Source organism: Cherax quadricarinatus, chromosome 31 (assembly GCF_038502225.1).
Source record: "Cherax quadricarinatus isolate ZL_2023a chromosome 31, ASM3850222v1, whole genome shotgun sequence".
Lineage (NCBI taxonomy): Eukaryota > Metazoa > Arthropoda > Malacostraca > Decapoda > Parastacidae > Cherax > Cherax quadricarinatus.
In genome coordinates, this window is record NC_091322.1 from 36363610 (window position 1) to 36380884 (window position 17275).

Genomic DNA, 17275 nt, shown 5'->3' on the forward strand with positions numbered 1-17275 from the left:
TCATCAAGCATTAGGGGAATTGCCAATAAACCCCTGGCTGCCTTCAAGAGAGAGCTGGACAGATACCTAAAGTCAGTGCCGGATCAGCCGGGCTGTGGCTCGTACGTTGGACAGCCTAGTTGATCAGGCCCTGATCCATCGGGAGGCCTGGTCATGGACCGGGCCGCGGGGGCGTTGATCCCCGGAATAACCTCCAGGTAACCTCAGGGTACCCTCCAGGTAGGCCTCCAGGAGGATGATGAAGTTGAGAATTAGCAAAGTTAGCATTAGAGAGAATGTCGAGTATAATTTTTTTTTTCAAACAGAAGTTTTAAAAACATTGTCAGAAAAGAAATAATGAACGAGTTTGAAGAAAGAACAGTTCATATAGGAAGCAGCAGATCAACTGTCCATAATAAAATGGGTCAAGTTAAACATCCACGGAGAAAGTAACAATATTAGTAGATTGTCGTTACTGCTAGACCAAGATTAGGCCATAAGTATCACTTGCAGTACGGTTTGAATGGAGATGTCAGCGACATCAAATGCTTTGAGGACAGAGACAGGGCCATATACTGGAGCGTTATGTCTTAGCCCAGGGGTCCCCAACCTGCGGCCCGAGGGCCACATGTGGCCCTTCAAGGAAATGGATGCGGCCCTAACATGAAATTACGAATTCACTTTTATGTAGGCTGCACACTGGACAGTGTCACCAGTTACAAAATATTATTATTCATAAAAATTACAAAATGCGGCGTACCTTTTAAAATTTGGCTTTTCAAATTAGCCCTCTCCTACTACAAAATCTAACCTTTCAGAGACACCTGCAAGTAAACCTTTAGGATATGTCAAACACTTCATTGTTAATGATAAGATATCTAAAATCTTCAGATTGAATCCACACTTTGCTTCGATTAGGTGAATGAACTAATTTTGTTGATCAGACTGCAACCTAATTATGACCAGTGTTTTTAGTGACAGTAAGGTAACTAAATTTGTTGAGATTGTATCTCCGTATTGTATTGTGTACATTAGTTATATGAAGTAATCGTAATGTGCGAAATGACTAATATTTTTTTGAGATGTAACAATGGCCTGTTGGATCCAACCCACTGTGACCTCAGTACTCATATTTTATGCGATACCGCTCACAGGATGAGCATGGGATGCACAGTAAACTAGCAGCTCAGGCGGCACCAACTAGCTAACGTGGTTAAGAAGACCTGATAGTTGGGTAGCCAACAGCAGTATGGTGAGCCAGGGCAGCACCAGCCACCAGCTTACCAGTGCTGGACTCAGTAGTCGGAGTGTGAGGAGAGCACCAGCTTATAGGTATACCATTCATCATGGCAGAAGGTTGCTAGTGGAGTGCTACATGAATGTGCCTTGGCACTGTGCAAGGAGGTTGCTACTGGTGTAGTGCAAGGATCTGTCTTGGCTCCGGTATGCCAAGATAGATCCTTGTCATAAATTATTATTGTTTGCTAACGAAACAGAATTAATAGCGGAAATTAAAGACAAGAATAATTTAAAACCCTTCAGGGGTTGCAGGTGTTCTTCCTCTTAGAATGATAAGTGAGCGGTGGTGGTGTTTAATGTAAGTAATTGGCTTGCAGTCAGGACTTGGAGAGGCTCCAAAGAAATGACTGAAGAGACATCAACAAAGAAGTATATCAGTGGTATATAGTACCGACAAGATGATGAATTAGACAAGTGTGCAACATCTGGGTATCTTTATTCAGTCAAGGCTACGATACTGAACACCTCATCTACCTTTTCAGTCTTCTGTATTGTATTGATAAAGACACTGGTTGGCGAAACGTTTACAGAATAGATACCCAGAATGCTCTATTTATAAAGAAGTGCAAAGTACCACTAGCACGAGCCCTCATTATTCTTTGGATAAAAAGTTTAGATTTAGGTGAATTACCGGAGGCCTTAAAGAGTGCAGACATAGCTCCTTTGCACAAGGGAGGTAGTAGAGAACTAGCTAAACATTACAGACTAGTAGCCCTAACTTCTCACATCATAAAAATCTTCGAAAGAATGATGAGACGGCAGGTTACAAATTTCATGGACCAGCACAACCAACATAACCCGAACCATCATGGTTTTAGAGCAGGACGATCATGTCTGTCACAGCTGCTGAACCATTATGACAGAATTACGGAGGCACTGGAAGACCACCAAAACGCAGATGTGATTTACACAGATTTTGCAAAGGCGTTTGACAAATGCGATCATGGAGTGACAGCGCACAAAATGAAGGCCATGGGCATTACGGGGAAGGTAGGCAGACGGATTTTCGGTTTCTTAACACACAGAACACAAAAAGTAGTAGTGAACAGGGCAAGATCCAGCATCAGCGAGGTCAAAAAGCTCAGTGCCCCAAGGCACTGTCCTGGCACCCCTGCTGTTCCTCATCCTCATAGCAGACATAGACAAAAACACCCGGCACACCTTTGTATCATCATTTGCAGATGACACTAAAATAAACATGAAAGTCAGTACGGTAGAGGACACTGAAAAAGTACAGGAAGACATAAACAGGGTTTTCCAGTGGGCAGTGAAGAACATGACGTTCAATGGTGATAAGTTCCAGCTGCTTAGGTACGGAAAGAATGAAGAACTCAAAAGGAGCACTATATACAAAACTCAAGAAGATCACCAAATAGAACGTAAGGAACACGTAAAAGACCTGGGAATAATTATGTTAGCGGACCTTTCTTTTAAAGACCATAACAAGACAAAGATCACAACAACCAGGAAGATGACGGGGTGGGTACTGAGAACTTTCAAAACAAGGGAAATAATGCCGATGGTGACACTTCAAATCGCTAGTGCTCCCTCACTTAGAATATTGTTCAGTGCTGACGGCCCCGTTCAAGGCAGGAGAAACATCTGAGCAGAAGCAAATAGAGATTGTTTATGGCTCACATTGAGCCAGTAAAGCACCTAAACTACTGAGAACGCCTGCAAGTCTTGAACATGTACTCATTGGAGCGGAAAGAGAGGTACATGATAATATATACCTGGAAGGTACTCGAGGGCTTGGTCCCAAATCTGCACATTGCCATAACAGCATACTGGAGTGAGATATATATGAGGAACATAAGAACATAAGAATGGAGGAACACTGCAGAAGGCCTACTGGCCCATGCGAGGCAGGTAGTGTAAAATAAACCCAGTGAGGAGCAGGGGTCCGGTGGGGACAATAAGGGAACACTGTATCAACATCCGGGGTCCCAGATTTTTCAACATCTTACCAGAAGATATCAGAAACACTGCTGGAACAAGTGTTGAAGCCTTCAAGAGGAAACTAGATAAGTATCTTCACCAGTTGCCAGATCAATCAGGCTGTGATGGATATGTGGGGTAGCGGGTCTCCAGCAGCAACAGCCTGGTTGACTAGGCAACCACCAGACGAGCCTGGCCCATGGCCGGGCTCAGAGTAGATAAACTCTCGAAACTCTTCAAAGGTATATCAAAAGTACACGTGTCTAATTCATCATTAACGAAAGAGTATTGTACCAGATACGCAAATAACTAATATGATACCCAGTTATTAAATGGGAAATATTAGATCATTAGCTGCTAATTGCCAATAAATCAATCTGACCTCAACAGTTGACAAAATATTGTATTAAATAATAAAAGGCTTATTTGACAAACCACCTAGATGAACATAAGTCGATCAGTGTGCGTCTTATGTAACAGATTTACTGACTTTAATCAGGTATTTACAGTGGTGGACAAGATTTCATTGTCAATTTAACAGCTTAAATCTGCACACTCAAGATAGGCCTAGAATGGAGACATGCTTGAAGTATACAAATGGAAGATATGTATTGATAAAAATGCTGAGTATATTTAACCAAAGAAAAACTCTTAACAGTGGATTAAGTTGGGTAGGTACAGATTTAGAAACGATATAGGAAACACTCGTCTGGGAAAAGATCGGCAGATGAGTGAAACGAAGTGCTACATGGAAACTAATATCTTGGGAAGTTAAATAAAAATATAGACGAACACATGAGTATAGATGGTTAGGTGTGAGCAGGACCAGCCTAGCATGGGTCAGAAGGCATTCTTCATTATGTTCATCTTATGCTCCTCATGTTGGGCTTCAATTTTCCATGGACACTTTAGTAGTCCTCGCTGGTGCTGTGGGATCAGCGATCCAGTGTCTTGGGTGAGTATCGGGCTGCTCCAGCGCTCAGGTCCGTCCATTGATCACCTAGGTCCTTGGGCAGCAAATCTGTCTTTTGGAGTTTTGAATGGATGTCTGGGTGCTAGATAATATCTCTAAAAATCAGCGTCTTGCAGCAGAAGTAGGTGAAGTTAAAAATTAAGCAATATTGCAACGGTGAAGCTCCTGCTAATTACTTCTTATAAATATTTTAACTTAAAAACTATTATTATTATTATTATTATTATTATTATTATTATTATTATTATTATTATTATTATTATTATTATTATTATCAATAGAAGTAGTAGTAGTATTAGCAGCAGCAGCTGTTTTTATTGTCACAGTAGTAGTACTAGTAGTTATAATGGTAGTGGTAGTTGTAGTAAAAGAGGTCTTGGACAAATAAATAATCCTTGAAGCTTCTGATATAAACTGTGGTAACTGACACCGACAAGGGGTTGAAAAAGACACCCGAGTCAACACTAGGACACATTTATTAGAAAACGTTTCAGTCCTGGCATCTTAATCACTTCTGACGGTTAGATGTGGTCAGGGTCCCAGGACAGAAACCCTTTCTAATAAACACGCCCCATTGTTTACTCACGTGTCATGTTAAATCGCCTTCAAGGCTTTATGTACAAAAGTAAGGTTCCACCTTGTGTATGTAGCGCCTCGTTCTGAAGGTTGGCAACCAAGGAGAAATTTAAGTAACTAAACCAAGCCTGGAGAGGAAGACACAGCAGACATGATCATGGCGTAAAATAACACTCAGTGGACTAAATACGATGTTGAGGGATGTGCTATTTACGAGGCAAGGGAAGGAAACCAGTTAATATAGATGGAAACTTAAAACAAACATGAATGAAAGAGATGTTGGACAATAATTTGTCAGTCTCGCTGTAATAAGAGGTGGTGAGGGTACAAAACATATGAAACTTTACGAGGTGATATGACCAAGCGCTTGTTACATGAACCAGTAAAGCCGGTCGATAAGAATTAAGAAGGGGAGGGGGTAGGAGCTGTGACTTGACCCTTGCCAACACAACTAGGTGAGGACACTCCTACACTCGAGACTATTGTCTGATACTGAACACTTCAACTTCAGTTGTAAAGCATCGACTGTTCGCTGTGGAGACGCCGGCCAAGCATGAGGTGTTCGTTATCGTAATATTCAGTCTTCTGGATCTAGATACCAAGACGCACTGTAGATGGTAATGAAATGACACGGATGCAGAGCAAATTTTACTGTCATAACGCTTCGTTCTATTAACTCACGGAGCGAAACACTGTCGTAGTGAAATCTTGTTTTGTACTTGTCTTTGCTTCTTCTAGAACTAGAGACTTTCAAGTTGTTTAAAATATCAGAAACGTCCAGTGTGAGCAGTGCCTCTGCCAAGTGCCGCGTCAACCTGCCAGAGACGCCTGTGCGGGCCAGCTACCCGTGAACACCAACAACCTGTCACTCTGTTATTAATATTACCCGCGATGTTAGGTCACAGTACACATGCGCAATTAATAAGAGAGTTTATTGTGGCAACGTCTTGCTCTCTAGGAACTTTGTCGAGCCGGAGATCCTGGAGAACGAAACGTTACGGCAATAAAATGTCTCATTAGTTGCGCATGCGTCTCTTGGCCCAACATCAATAGCCTGATTGACCTGGCGGTCAACACAGTCGATTTAATAATAATAATAATAATAATAATAATAATAATAATAATAATAATAATAATAATAATAATCTATATTTCTACAAGTACAAGGTATACAGGCCTAGCTGACATCAGTGACATGTTACTATACGGATAGCCCCTTGTTATCAGGAGCATTTCGGACACATTGGATTTATTTTGTTCCCAGGATGCGACCCACACCAGTCACTAACACCCATGTAATATTTTTGCTGCTAGGTGAACATGGACAGCAGGTGTCTTAAGGAAACACGTCCTAATTTAACAACGTGTCGGTTCTTTGAACCATTCATCTACACGTCCTAATGTCTCCACCCGTACCGGGGATCGAACCACGGACCTAAGTGCGTCAGCTGAGTGCGCTACCAGTCGAGCTACGGAACACATGTATTTGTCTTTTGTACAGTTACCCAACATATAATTGTAATTCACTTTTTTTTATATACGAAACAAAGAATTTTGGAAGGTTGTGACGCGCGTTAGAATTTTATTGTAAGACAGTATAGTCTTAAGTGAACTCTATCCCCGAGATACTTTTAATGAGTGTACGTAGATGTCATTGTACCGAGTAGTAGATGTCACTGTACCGAGTGGTTGATGTCACTGTAGGAGTGGTAGATGTCACTGTGCGAGTAGATGTTACTATACGAGTGGTAGATGTCACTGTACGAGTGATAGATGTCACTGTACAAGTAGTAGATATCACTGTACGAGTGATAGATGTCACTGTAAGAGGCTGAAGGCTGTTATCTGTACAGTGAGGCTGTCAGTCACTGTAAGCTTTGCTCAGTCAACACCTGGGATCCAACTAGCGTACTGTCCACAATAATGAAGTACACACATTTCAGAACAAGCTTTAATTGAGGACAATGTTTCGTTCTGTGTGAAGCGAAACGTTGTTCCAAGAAATACTTGATCTCATCGTGCTTTTTCTGCAGTATTACTCCATATTCTACGTCTTTCAAAAAGTGGGAGACATGATACCCAGTATTTGAGATACTGGGTAAGGAAGCTAGTTAATGTAGAGAATAACTTAAAACGCAAATGAAGCAAAGGGATATTAGAAAATAATTGACGAGCCTGTCCCATGGCCGGGCTCCGGGAGTAGAAAAACTCTTGGAGCTTATCAAAGGTATATCTCACTAGTAAGTGGAATGTCGAAGACTTATCTTAAGAGGTAGTGAAGTCAAACATCATACGCGGTTTCGCGAGTAGATATGATCAGGCGTAGGACATGAATCAGTAAAGCAAGTGGATAAGAATTAAGATTAGGGGTGGTAGTGGTGGAGGGGGCAGGAGCTATGACTTGACCAGTTCTTTTATTCCTTCTTTGTAAGAATCCTCATACTTGGGATCAGATTTTCGTCATTTAAACATATTCAGGCTGGGCTGCGAGGGTAGGAGAAGATCCCTGGAAGCCTCTTACAGTTATATATGGAGACGGGGAGTGTGCCACGCCATCTATATAGAGACCACTGACAGTGTAACTTGGGACTTCTGTTAGCTATAAATCCAGACACTGTCAAGCTATTACGAGCACTTATGTATTCTTAAAATGGCTTTATATTTCTTCTGTCGCGTCTGTTTAAATACATCTGTTGATTCTCTGTTAAAATGCAGCTGTCGCCTCTCTACAGTGTTAATTGCTTCATCTCATCTTGGAAGATCTTTTGCGTAATTCTCATATACGCATCGCCCTCTTTTTGTGTCACTGACGAACTTATACAAGTTGCTTTTTATTTCCTCACCTCGGTTGTTTAAGTGTGAATAACACAGAGCACAGTAATGACTTTTGTGGAAGAAAACAGGCATGGTAATGACATGTGTGGATAAGTGCAATGCACAGTAATAATGACCCTTATGGAATAATGCAAGGCACAGTGATGACCCTTGTGGAACAGCGGGAGGCACAGTAATTGTGGAGAATTGGTGCCAAGTCAGTGCCCCAAGGCACTGTCCTGGCACCTCTGCTGTTTCTCATCCTCATAGCAGATATAGATAAAAACACCCGGCACACTTTTGTATCATCATTTGCAGATGACACTAAAATAAGCATGAAAGTCACTACGTTAGAGGACACTGAAAAAGTACAGGAAGACATAAGCAAGGCTTTCCAGTGGGCAGTGGAGAACAACATGACGTTCAATGGTGATAAGTTCCAGCTGCTTAGGTATGGAAAGAGTGAAGAACTCAAAAGGAACACTATATACAAAACTGAAAAGGGTCACCAAATAGAACGTAAGGAACACGTAAAAGACCTGGGAATAATTATGTCAGCTGACCTTTCTTTTAAAGACCATAACAAGACAAAGATCACAACAACCAGGAAGATGACGGGGTGGGTACTGTGAGAACTTTCAAAACAAGGGAAATAATGCCGATGGTGACACTCTTCAAATCACTAGTGCTCCCTCACGTAGACTATTGCTCAGTGCTGACGGCCCCGTTCAAAGCAGGAGAAATATCGGAGCTAGAACACATATAGAGATCGTTTACGGCTCACATTGAGCCAGTAAAGCACCTAAACTACTGGGAACGCCTTCAAGTGTTGAACATGTATTCATTGGAGCGGAGGAGAGAGTGATACACGATAATATATACCTGAAAAGTACTCGAGGGCCTGGTCTCAAATTTGCACACTGCCATAACAACATACTGGAGTGAGAGATATGGGAGGAAGTGTAAAATAAACCCAGTGAGGAGCAGGGGTGCAAGTGGGGACAGTAAGGGAACACTGTATCAACATTCGGGGTCCTAGACTGTTCATCATCTTACCAGAAGATATCAGAAACACGGCTGGGACAAGTGTAGAAGCCTTCAAGAGGAAACTGGACAAGTATCTTCACCAGGTGCCAGATCAACAGCCTGGTTGACCAGGCAAACACCAGACGAGCCTGGTCAATGGCTGGGCTCAGAGAGTAGAGAAACTCTCGGAACTCTTCAAAGGTAAAGTTATATCAAAGGTAAAGGTAGTTAGATAAGTACACTTTACTGCATGAAACAAACATATAGCAATCGGTACTTATCTGTTAACAGCACGATGTCCAGCAGCCTCCCCCTGGAAATCCCTTTGGGGTGCCGTTCCAGATTCCACAGTTGCTGTTGGTTAACAATTTTGTTAGAAAACAATTTGCCTCAAAGGAGCGTATATCCAGTACTTCACTGTCATCTGAAATGCGTAGTGATACTTGGGTTTGGGTGAATCACCCACGTATGACGGGATCTATTGGTAATTCCAGTCAAATCTCACCCCAACCTATTAGCTTCAGCTAACGTAATTAGCTGTGAGTATGGCTGGACTTACCTGGGTATTGTAACTGACCCAGTTTCTCCTAGTTTGTGGTAGGGGAAGTATGACCCTGGTATTGATGTCTTGAGTAGGCCGTTACAGATGCGTAGTTATACTCTCGCCCGTCGTTAGGGAGTTCAGTCACTTTTAACGCGATAGGGTAATAACTTGTCCCTTTGTTCAGAACACCTGAATGCATACTGCGACACAAACTTTACACTTATTGGGATTATACTCTGGATAATACACTGTGTTTCTTTTTAACACTAGTTTTTCTAGTGGAGATTGTATGGTAAACTCCTAAATACTCTCAAAGTCAGTATTTGTTCTCAGTGGGAGATTTGTGACGTGTGTTCACGCTCTTATGTCTGAATTCAGCCTAGCTTGTCACCCTGCCCAAGCACCCACCAGTCACCCTCTGCACAAAACTGCCGAGTTCACCTTTATATCTCTTTCTTACTATACATTGCAACAGCATTCAATACAAGAGGGTAGGTTTCTTGCTATCTAGCTATAGACTAGAATTCCTAATATTCCCAGCCTGTAGATAAAATGGGGTGCAGGCTTTCCTTAATTTTCCTGCTATGGGGAAAAAGAGTAATTACTCTCGTTTAACCTTGTGTAGTTGATCAGGAACTCTAGCAAGGAGAGGAAGGCGTGCCTGGTGACGCTATGGTACATACGTGTGTTCCTCATGAAGCTGTTTGCGAAGAAGGAAGAGTCCACTACCCCTTTCTGGGAGGGCTAAGTCCCGCAGAGGGCTGAGGGCTGTGAGATACCCCCTTTACTAGAGAAATTTCTCCACAGTAATGACCCTTGTAAAACAACACAGCACACAGTAATGACCCTTGTGGAACAACACAGGGAACAGTACTGACCCTTGTGGAACAACTCAGTGCACAGTAATGACCCTTGTGGAACAACACAAGCACAATAATAACCCTTGTGGAATAACACAGGGCACGTTCATATAACCTTTGTAGAATAACACAGGGCACAGTCATGACCCATATGGAACAGTTCAAGCCACAACAATGACACCTGTGGAACAATGCATGCCAGCATTCCGTGTTCCGATTATCTTATATTTATGGTACAACAACAGTATAGAGGTAATCCTAATACATCAGTTAATCGAGACTGCAATGGCTGGACGTCACCAGACTTCCTCTGTAACTTTTCCATTCAATTCCTCACATTTCACTGCTTCTGACGAAGCACTGGCAGCACTATGAGAGGCCTTGAACAACTTCATTACCAATTTTATGTCGTATTTGTATTGTTGATTGCTCAGTTGCGATTGAATTGCCAATTTTAATAATTTGCCTTCTCATCTCCCTTTTAGTAAATAGGCGTTGCATTGTGTCTACTGCTACCTTCTTTTACTAGTAGACCCGAACGAATTTAATCTTCAGTCATATAATGCAATACTAAGATTTTCTTTGGAATTTTAAGAACCATGAAAAATCTCGTATCAGCCTGAGAACTTGTTTGGTTTTAATTTTCTTTACTTGTTTAAGAATCATGTAGTAAGAGAGAGAATGTGAGTTGTGGAATAATGTTGTAGATGTTAAGTGGAAGACAAAGATGAAACATCCACCCACCCTCGTCCACCCACACAGCAATCCGACCCTCATAGCCATCCCACCCAGCATAGCAGATGATCCTATCTACCCAAGACACTCGTCCACATAACTTGCTACCCAAAACTGCAGAGGAACCCCACGCATCCAGGACACCTATCTAACACACCCACCCACCTACCTGGCCAGCCAGTCAGGCACCCAGGACACCTACCTGGTCGGCCAACCACCCACCCAAGACACCTACCCAACACACACACCCACCCACCTGACCAGCTTACCACTCACCCACCTGGCCAGCCACCTACCCACCCAGAACACTTACCTAACACACCCACCCACCCACCCACCTGGCCAGCCACCCACCCACCCAGGACACTTACCTAACACACCCACCCACCTACCTGGTCAGCCACCCACTCACCCAGGACACCTAACCAACACCCACCCACCCAGTCAGCCACCCATGATACACACCTCGCTAGCCAGCCAGGGCATCAGAGGAGCCCCTGCAGGTACCACTCCCTTGACCTCCACTTCCTCTCCGCCATTGTTGTTGTGTTGCCAGCCTCCGACGCTCCCACTCCTTGTTCACACGTCCTCCCCTCCATTTGTATCCTCCTCTCCTTCCTTCCGTCATTGTTTATCGTTTATTGTTCCTTCCATCATTGTTTATCAGTCATGTCTTTATTAATGTATTTATTCCATTTCATGTTATTTCCTAGTACACATTTTTGTCTTGCGCTTTTGCTTTTTTCCTCCAGATTTTCTCGTTCAAAATACAGAGGAAAATTATTTAGGCTAATTTTATAATACTTTCACGTGTACATATATTTTTCATTAATTACTTTGTATACTTTTATTTATTTTTTACTTGGTGTGTATTATGTACAAAATTATTGTTGTAATTGTATTATTTCTTTAAACGCTATTTGACCCTCTATGACCTTTCTTTGAGACTCCTCTGCTTAATAACTAAAGTGTAAGAGTTAATGGATCATAGAGAGGTTTTGGCCTCTTGACCTACTACTATTGTCAGGTGGGGACCTTGAGACCAAAAGTATTTATTCACGTTGTAGCGTGAATGAAACGCTGGGTTTATTCTGTCCAAACTTTTATTTTAGAAAATAATTACAAAGGGATAATGGATGCACGGACTGACCAAATTCTACTCTCTTAGGCTACACAGTTATTTTGCTAGAACAAAAAAAAAAAAACAGTCACATTTGCCCTTGATGTGGGGCATTTGAGACCTCGCTATTTAAGGTGGGACAATTTTGGTTGTTCATATGAAACATTATTAAACACTAAACCATACCCCGGCCGGGATTGAACCCGCGGTCAGAGAGTCTCAAAACTCCAGCCCGTCGCGTTAGCCACTAGACCAGGCTAGCTGGTCTAGTGGCTAACGCGACGGGCTGGAGTTTTCAGACTCTGACCGCGGGTTCAATCCCGGCCGGGGTATGGTTTGTTTGCAATCGTGTCATCACGATTTCGTGAGTCATTAAACACTAACTACGTCTTGGACACTACAAGTACTAATACTACATATTAACATTTGTAGTTAAGAAAATAATGATATTTATATTTCATCATTAAGAAATTTTCTTTTTACTGATACTACAGCTCTGCAACCAATATATGCACAGATGCAATGGCTTAGTTTAAATGGCCTTCACTTTCAGCCTCCTAACTATATTATGTTCATCAGTGTCATATAAATCGGGAACTTCTGGAACTTTAAATGCCAGGGTTTGAGAAGCATCTGCATCCTTAGGGATCTCTGTATTTCTGTACCCCTCACTGGAGGTTCCTTGACGTTGGTGAGGAGCTTTTGATCTAGGGAATTGTGTCGTGGGTTCGAAAGGAGATATGATGGTTGAAGATAAACACACTTGTGGATGGTAGCACTATATATTGTCAGACTGTGGTAAGGGAGCCCAACCTGCCGTGCGTTGCCTGGTAGACCTATGCGTGGACTGAGGAAGTTACAGAGGTACTCGCGCACACATGCGCATCACGTGACGTCACACAAACTGGTCCCTAGGCCTAGTAAGAAGTCATGTCTATAAAACATATGGATGGTACTATGATACTCAGATAAGCTATATAACACATGTAAGGGGATCAGCAACTATGCTGACAATTGGCTCTGTGCTCCGGTTCCCTGAATTGAGCCTGAATATCCTCCATTCCCCCCACATGCGCTGTATAATCCTGCGGGTTTAGCTCTCCCCCATGATTATAATAATAATGTATTTCTGTAATAATAAGTCGTCCAGTTTTCCAAGTGTTACCAGCTTTCTCCATGACCTTAACACCAACAAGAACATAATTACCCTTTATACTCTGTATTGCATTTTCTTGTGAATATCAAAATGGTATACAGTACCGACAAGTTGGTCAGTAAGACACAGGCAACATTTAGGCATCTTTATTCCGAAACGTTTCGCCTACACAGTAGGCTTCTTCAGCAGGCTCCTGCCTACTTTTTGTACTCGACTGAAGAAGCCTATTGTGTAGGCGAAACGTTTCGGAATAAAGATGCCTAAATGTTACCTTTGTGTCTTACCAACTGTATTTTCTAATTGTTAGGTCTGCGACCTTAGCTCACCTTGATATCAAGCATTTCAACACTTAGGTCATCCAAGTCTTGCCTCTTCTTCGTTTCGAAGGAGCGGTGTTCTCCTTCCATTTTTTTTTTTTTTTTTGATGATTTGGACCTTTAGTGAAACGCTGTTGCAAACTTGTCTAGGCGTCTTGTACTGTGTCACAGCAATTCTTGTGACATGCCTCTTGACAATGCTGTCAAGACATTCGCCATGTCCTCTTCAGAGTACTTTTTCCTTGTGGTCTTCCTCTTATACGTGCGCACCATCTTGTAGACAAGAGAAACAGTTCTGTGAAATACTGTGTAACATATAAGCAGTTAATATTGTAAACCGCATATAAATATGACATTTCCCTGGTGAAATATGACATATAAAACAGAGTTAATATTGGAGATCTCATATGTTCCTTCATGTGGTCGAATTTGCCCCTTACTACACCCTTATCTATAACTTAATAATTGCTAATTTTCCTGAAGTTAGAATAGCAGCTAACAAAGGGTAGAAGGTGGCCGTTGGCTCAAGCAGTTCTTAGTAAATTCTGGAAGACGGTTCGGTAATTAGAGTACGATTTTTACGCATTCAGAGACTAGAAAAAAGTCCAGCAAATGAAATCATTATTTTAAGATATATATTAGTAATAATTTTTTTTTTTAATTTTAATACAATAATTTATCATAGTAATTTAATTATATAAACCCGGTCTCAGTTGCCTCGTCTTGGTTTCATTTCTCCTACTTACGGAATCAGGGTGGTCATGACGTGGAAAATGTAATGGTCGTATGTTTCATTTTGGCCGTTAGAAAGCATGTCTTCTTTTTGTACGGGGGTTTAAATTAGTCAAAAATATATAAATTCGCCACGTCCAACGTTTGGAAGTTTGTACTATAGCTTTTTTTCACCAGAAGATCTTTCAGTCCAGTGGAAAAACTTTTGGTGAGTGAAACGTATCCTAATGAAAGCTTCTGAACGTTGTTTAGGTGTCTAATATTTACCTTTGTCGGTTTTATATACGTTGTGCGAAACAGCATCAAGAAATAGTTCACGAATTCCTCTTTAGTTTTAGTATTCAGATGATGGTGTATGATATTTGAGGTTATTTACATTAACCTTTAGAGTTGAGACAAGCTAGTCGGGTGTGGGACAGCAGGTGTATACAAGTTATTCTGCTCTCTGTGCTTCCTTTGTTCTCTGTTCAATATGCATATTGCGAGTGGATCGGAAGTGCGTGCTCCGGAATATATTAATGGCGGCCCAGGCAAGACGAGGCTTCTGCACAGCGTAGTAATATACCTTTTATGCTCTAATGGCCCAAGTTCAGTGTTTTTTAGTCGCTGTGGTTATGTGCCGGTGCCAGGTTTTAATACAAATAATTGTCAAGCGTGTCGAAGGAAAACTAGTAATGGTTGGTTGTATAACTGAAATGATCGTGCCTTGAAGTCAGACATGGAGCAGTCAGAAACTAGTTCTGGGCCGTCCTGGAGCGCTCTGCATCAATGCTCTAATGATATAATTGCTAGCATTATTCATGGAGACCTTGAAGGATTCCGTTATTTGCCCCGAGAGGATACCCGTCAGGATGTCAGCATCTCAGTCTTAGCATTCATTGTTATGTAACGATCCTTTGCTTTCCGGAACTAGGTGTAGAATTTAGCTGGTGTGGTAAATACATTTCCCGATCGAGTTGTAATAATTACCATTAAGACTCACGAAATTGTAATAACACGATTGCAGAAAATCGCTGAACGGGTTAGTGGTTAGCACACTGGCTTGTGAGTTTTAGGGCTCTGCCTGCTATGGGTTCCAGTCCAGTCCTTCCTGTGATTAAATTACCATCAGTGTTGTGTGTAGGAAATAAACCAGTTAACGGGTGGAGGGATTGTACCCATGGCAAGTGAGTCCTAAGACTCACTTGCCATGGGGTCAAGTCCCACTTGTTCCGTGATTTGTTTGCAATTGTGTTATTACGGTTTTGTGAGTCTTGTGCCTTGGAACGTTTAAAAATGTGGTAAATTAGGGTGATATGTTATTAGGGCCTTTATGATTAACAGTGACACGGGGGGGGGGATAAATCAGTATTGAGATTAGCGGATTCTTAACCACTGAAGGGGTTATCTGAATAATACCCATGGCAGGAGACACTGCTGCTACCTGAAGTCACTACTGTACCGTAAATGTAAATAAAATTTGAACCACGTTTCGATCCGCCCTAGACTGTTATCAGGTTATGAGTGGAGAGAAACGTCGTGCAATTTTCATTTCAGACTCATAAGTTAATTTTGTGTTTGTAGCATTCTAGGGTTCTGCAGAGGGTAGGTTTAAAATTCCTAAATTTGTGTTACAAGATAAAAGCTGTTATTCTAACTCGGCTCATTTATTAGCCTTCATCTGGCAATATATTTATTATTATTATTATTATTATTAGTTGTTATTATTGTTATTTGTAGATGGTAACCATCGATCTAGGGAGGAATTTCCATCCTATCATGCGTGAAAGGAAATCCTGTTAATGATACATGTGCAACTCTTGGGTAATTTATGTCTAATTTGTGTCTAATTTATCAACATGTCGGTTCTCTGAACCATTCATCTACGAAATCCTGTTAATAAACGTTTAGCACTTTAGAACGATTACTGGCACTTTCTTTTTGCCAGGAACACGTAAGATAGTAGTCTACTTACATTCCGTATACGTATATGCCTTCATCTTTTACTTTCCTGTGTTTCTCAAAGTTTCTTATTCCTGTGATATTTCCTTTATTATTTAGAACACCTGGTGTAAATAAAAAAAGGCACAATGCCGTGACTGAAACAATACATAAATAACCCGTACACAGGAGGGAAGAGCTTACGACGACGTTTCAGTCCGACTTGGACCATTTACGAAGTCGCACTAATAAAAAAAATAGAGAAGGAGGGAGTATGTATGTGCCAGCAGACAGGGACGGGAGGAAGAAGAGAAGTAGTGGTAGAGGTAGTAGTAGTGGTAAGGGAGTCAAAGACTATGAAAGAGGAGCACTGCAAGGGAGTTAGGGGCCCACAAAGGGTAGGAGCAAGAACACGGGGGGAAAAAGAATAATAATGGACTAAATACCTAAGGCAAAAGAGAGAAAATCCAAAGGAGAAAGAGAAAAAAGGAAAGTGGAAGAGGGAGGAGGAAAAAGAATCAGGTTATGGGATTTAATTTTTATTTATCTATATTGATAACTGATATATACAAGTGGTTTAGAAAAGACAGGTGAACAAACACTAGGACATTAGAAACATTTCGTTGTGGGATCTTGACCATTTCTAACACACAGATGTTAAAAATAATAGAGTATGTATAGTCTTGAAAACGAGGTGTGAGAGACAGGTGGTGCCGTGATGAAAGTGCAGTTGAGGTTTAAAATGGCTTCATGTAACACACATGAGGTCACGTGGTTTGTGTTGTGAGGTAGGGTAGTCTTAGCCTGGTTGAGTCATGTATGCCAGTGTTTTTCAAATTTTGTGGCATCCGGTGCATCGCTGTATGATTCTTATGGCTTTAGCGCTTAGTTATGATTATAATAATAATGTTCCACGGTATTAGTGAAGCTCCCAGGCATCCTTGAAGTCTAGTATCGGGCTCATTGAAGACGAATTGTGCCTTATTCCAACTCAACGAGTGTCCCGGACATGATGATGAATTGCATTGAGTCTCAGATTGTCCTCACTGAACTCAGCCTGAGACGTCGAAGATGCCTGGAAGCCTCACCGACATTAAAACAAAATCCTGGAAGCTACAAAATTTCAAATACTATGGTATACATGATACTTAACCAGGCCAAGCCCTACGTACCTTACAACAGGAATTATGCAACCCCATGGGTTACCACACTATCTTAAAACCTCACTCAAACGTTCATCAGATCATTATCTGCCTTTCACATAACTGTCAAGCCTATAGATAATG

At 41.6% G+C, this 17275-nt stretch overlaps 1 protein-coding gene across 21 annotated transcripts in view; it reads left to right on the forward strand.

The window, feature by feature from the left end:
- The window catches only part of LOC128697010 (uncharacterized), a 1143041-nt gene that overhangs the window by 630862 nt on the left and 494904 nt on the right, over positions 1-17275 (forward strand). The window lies entirely within an intron of this gene.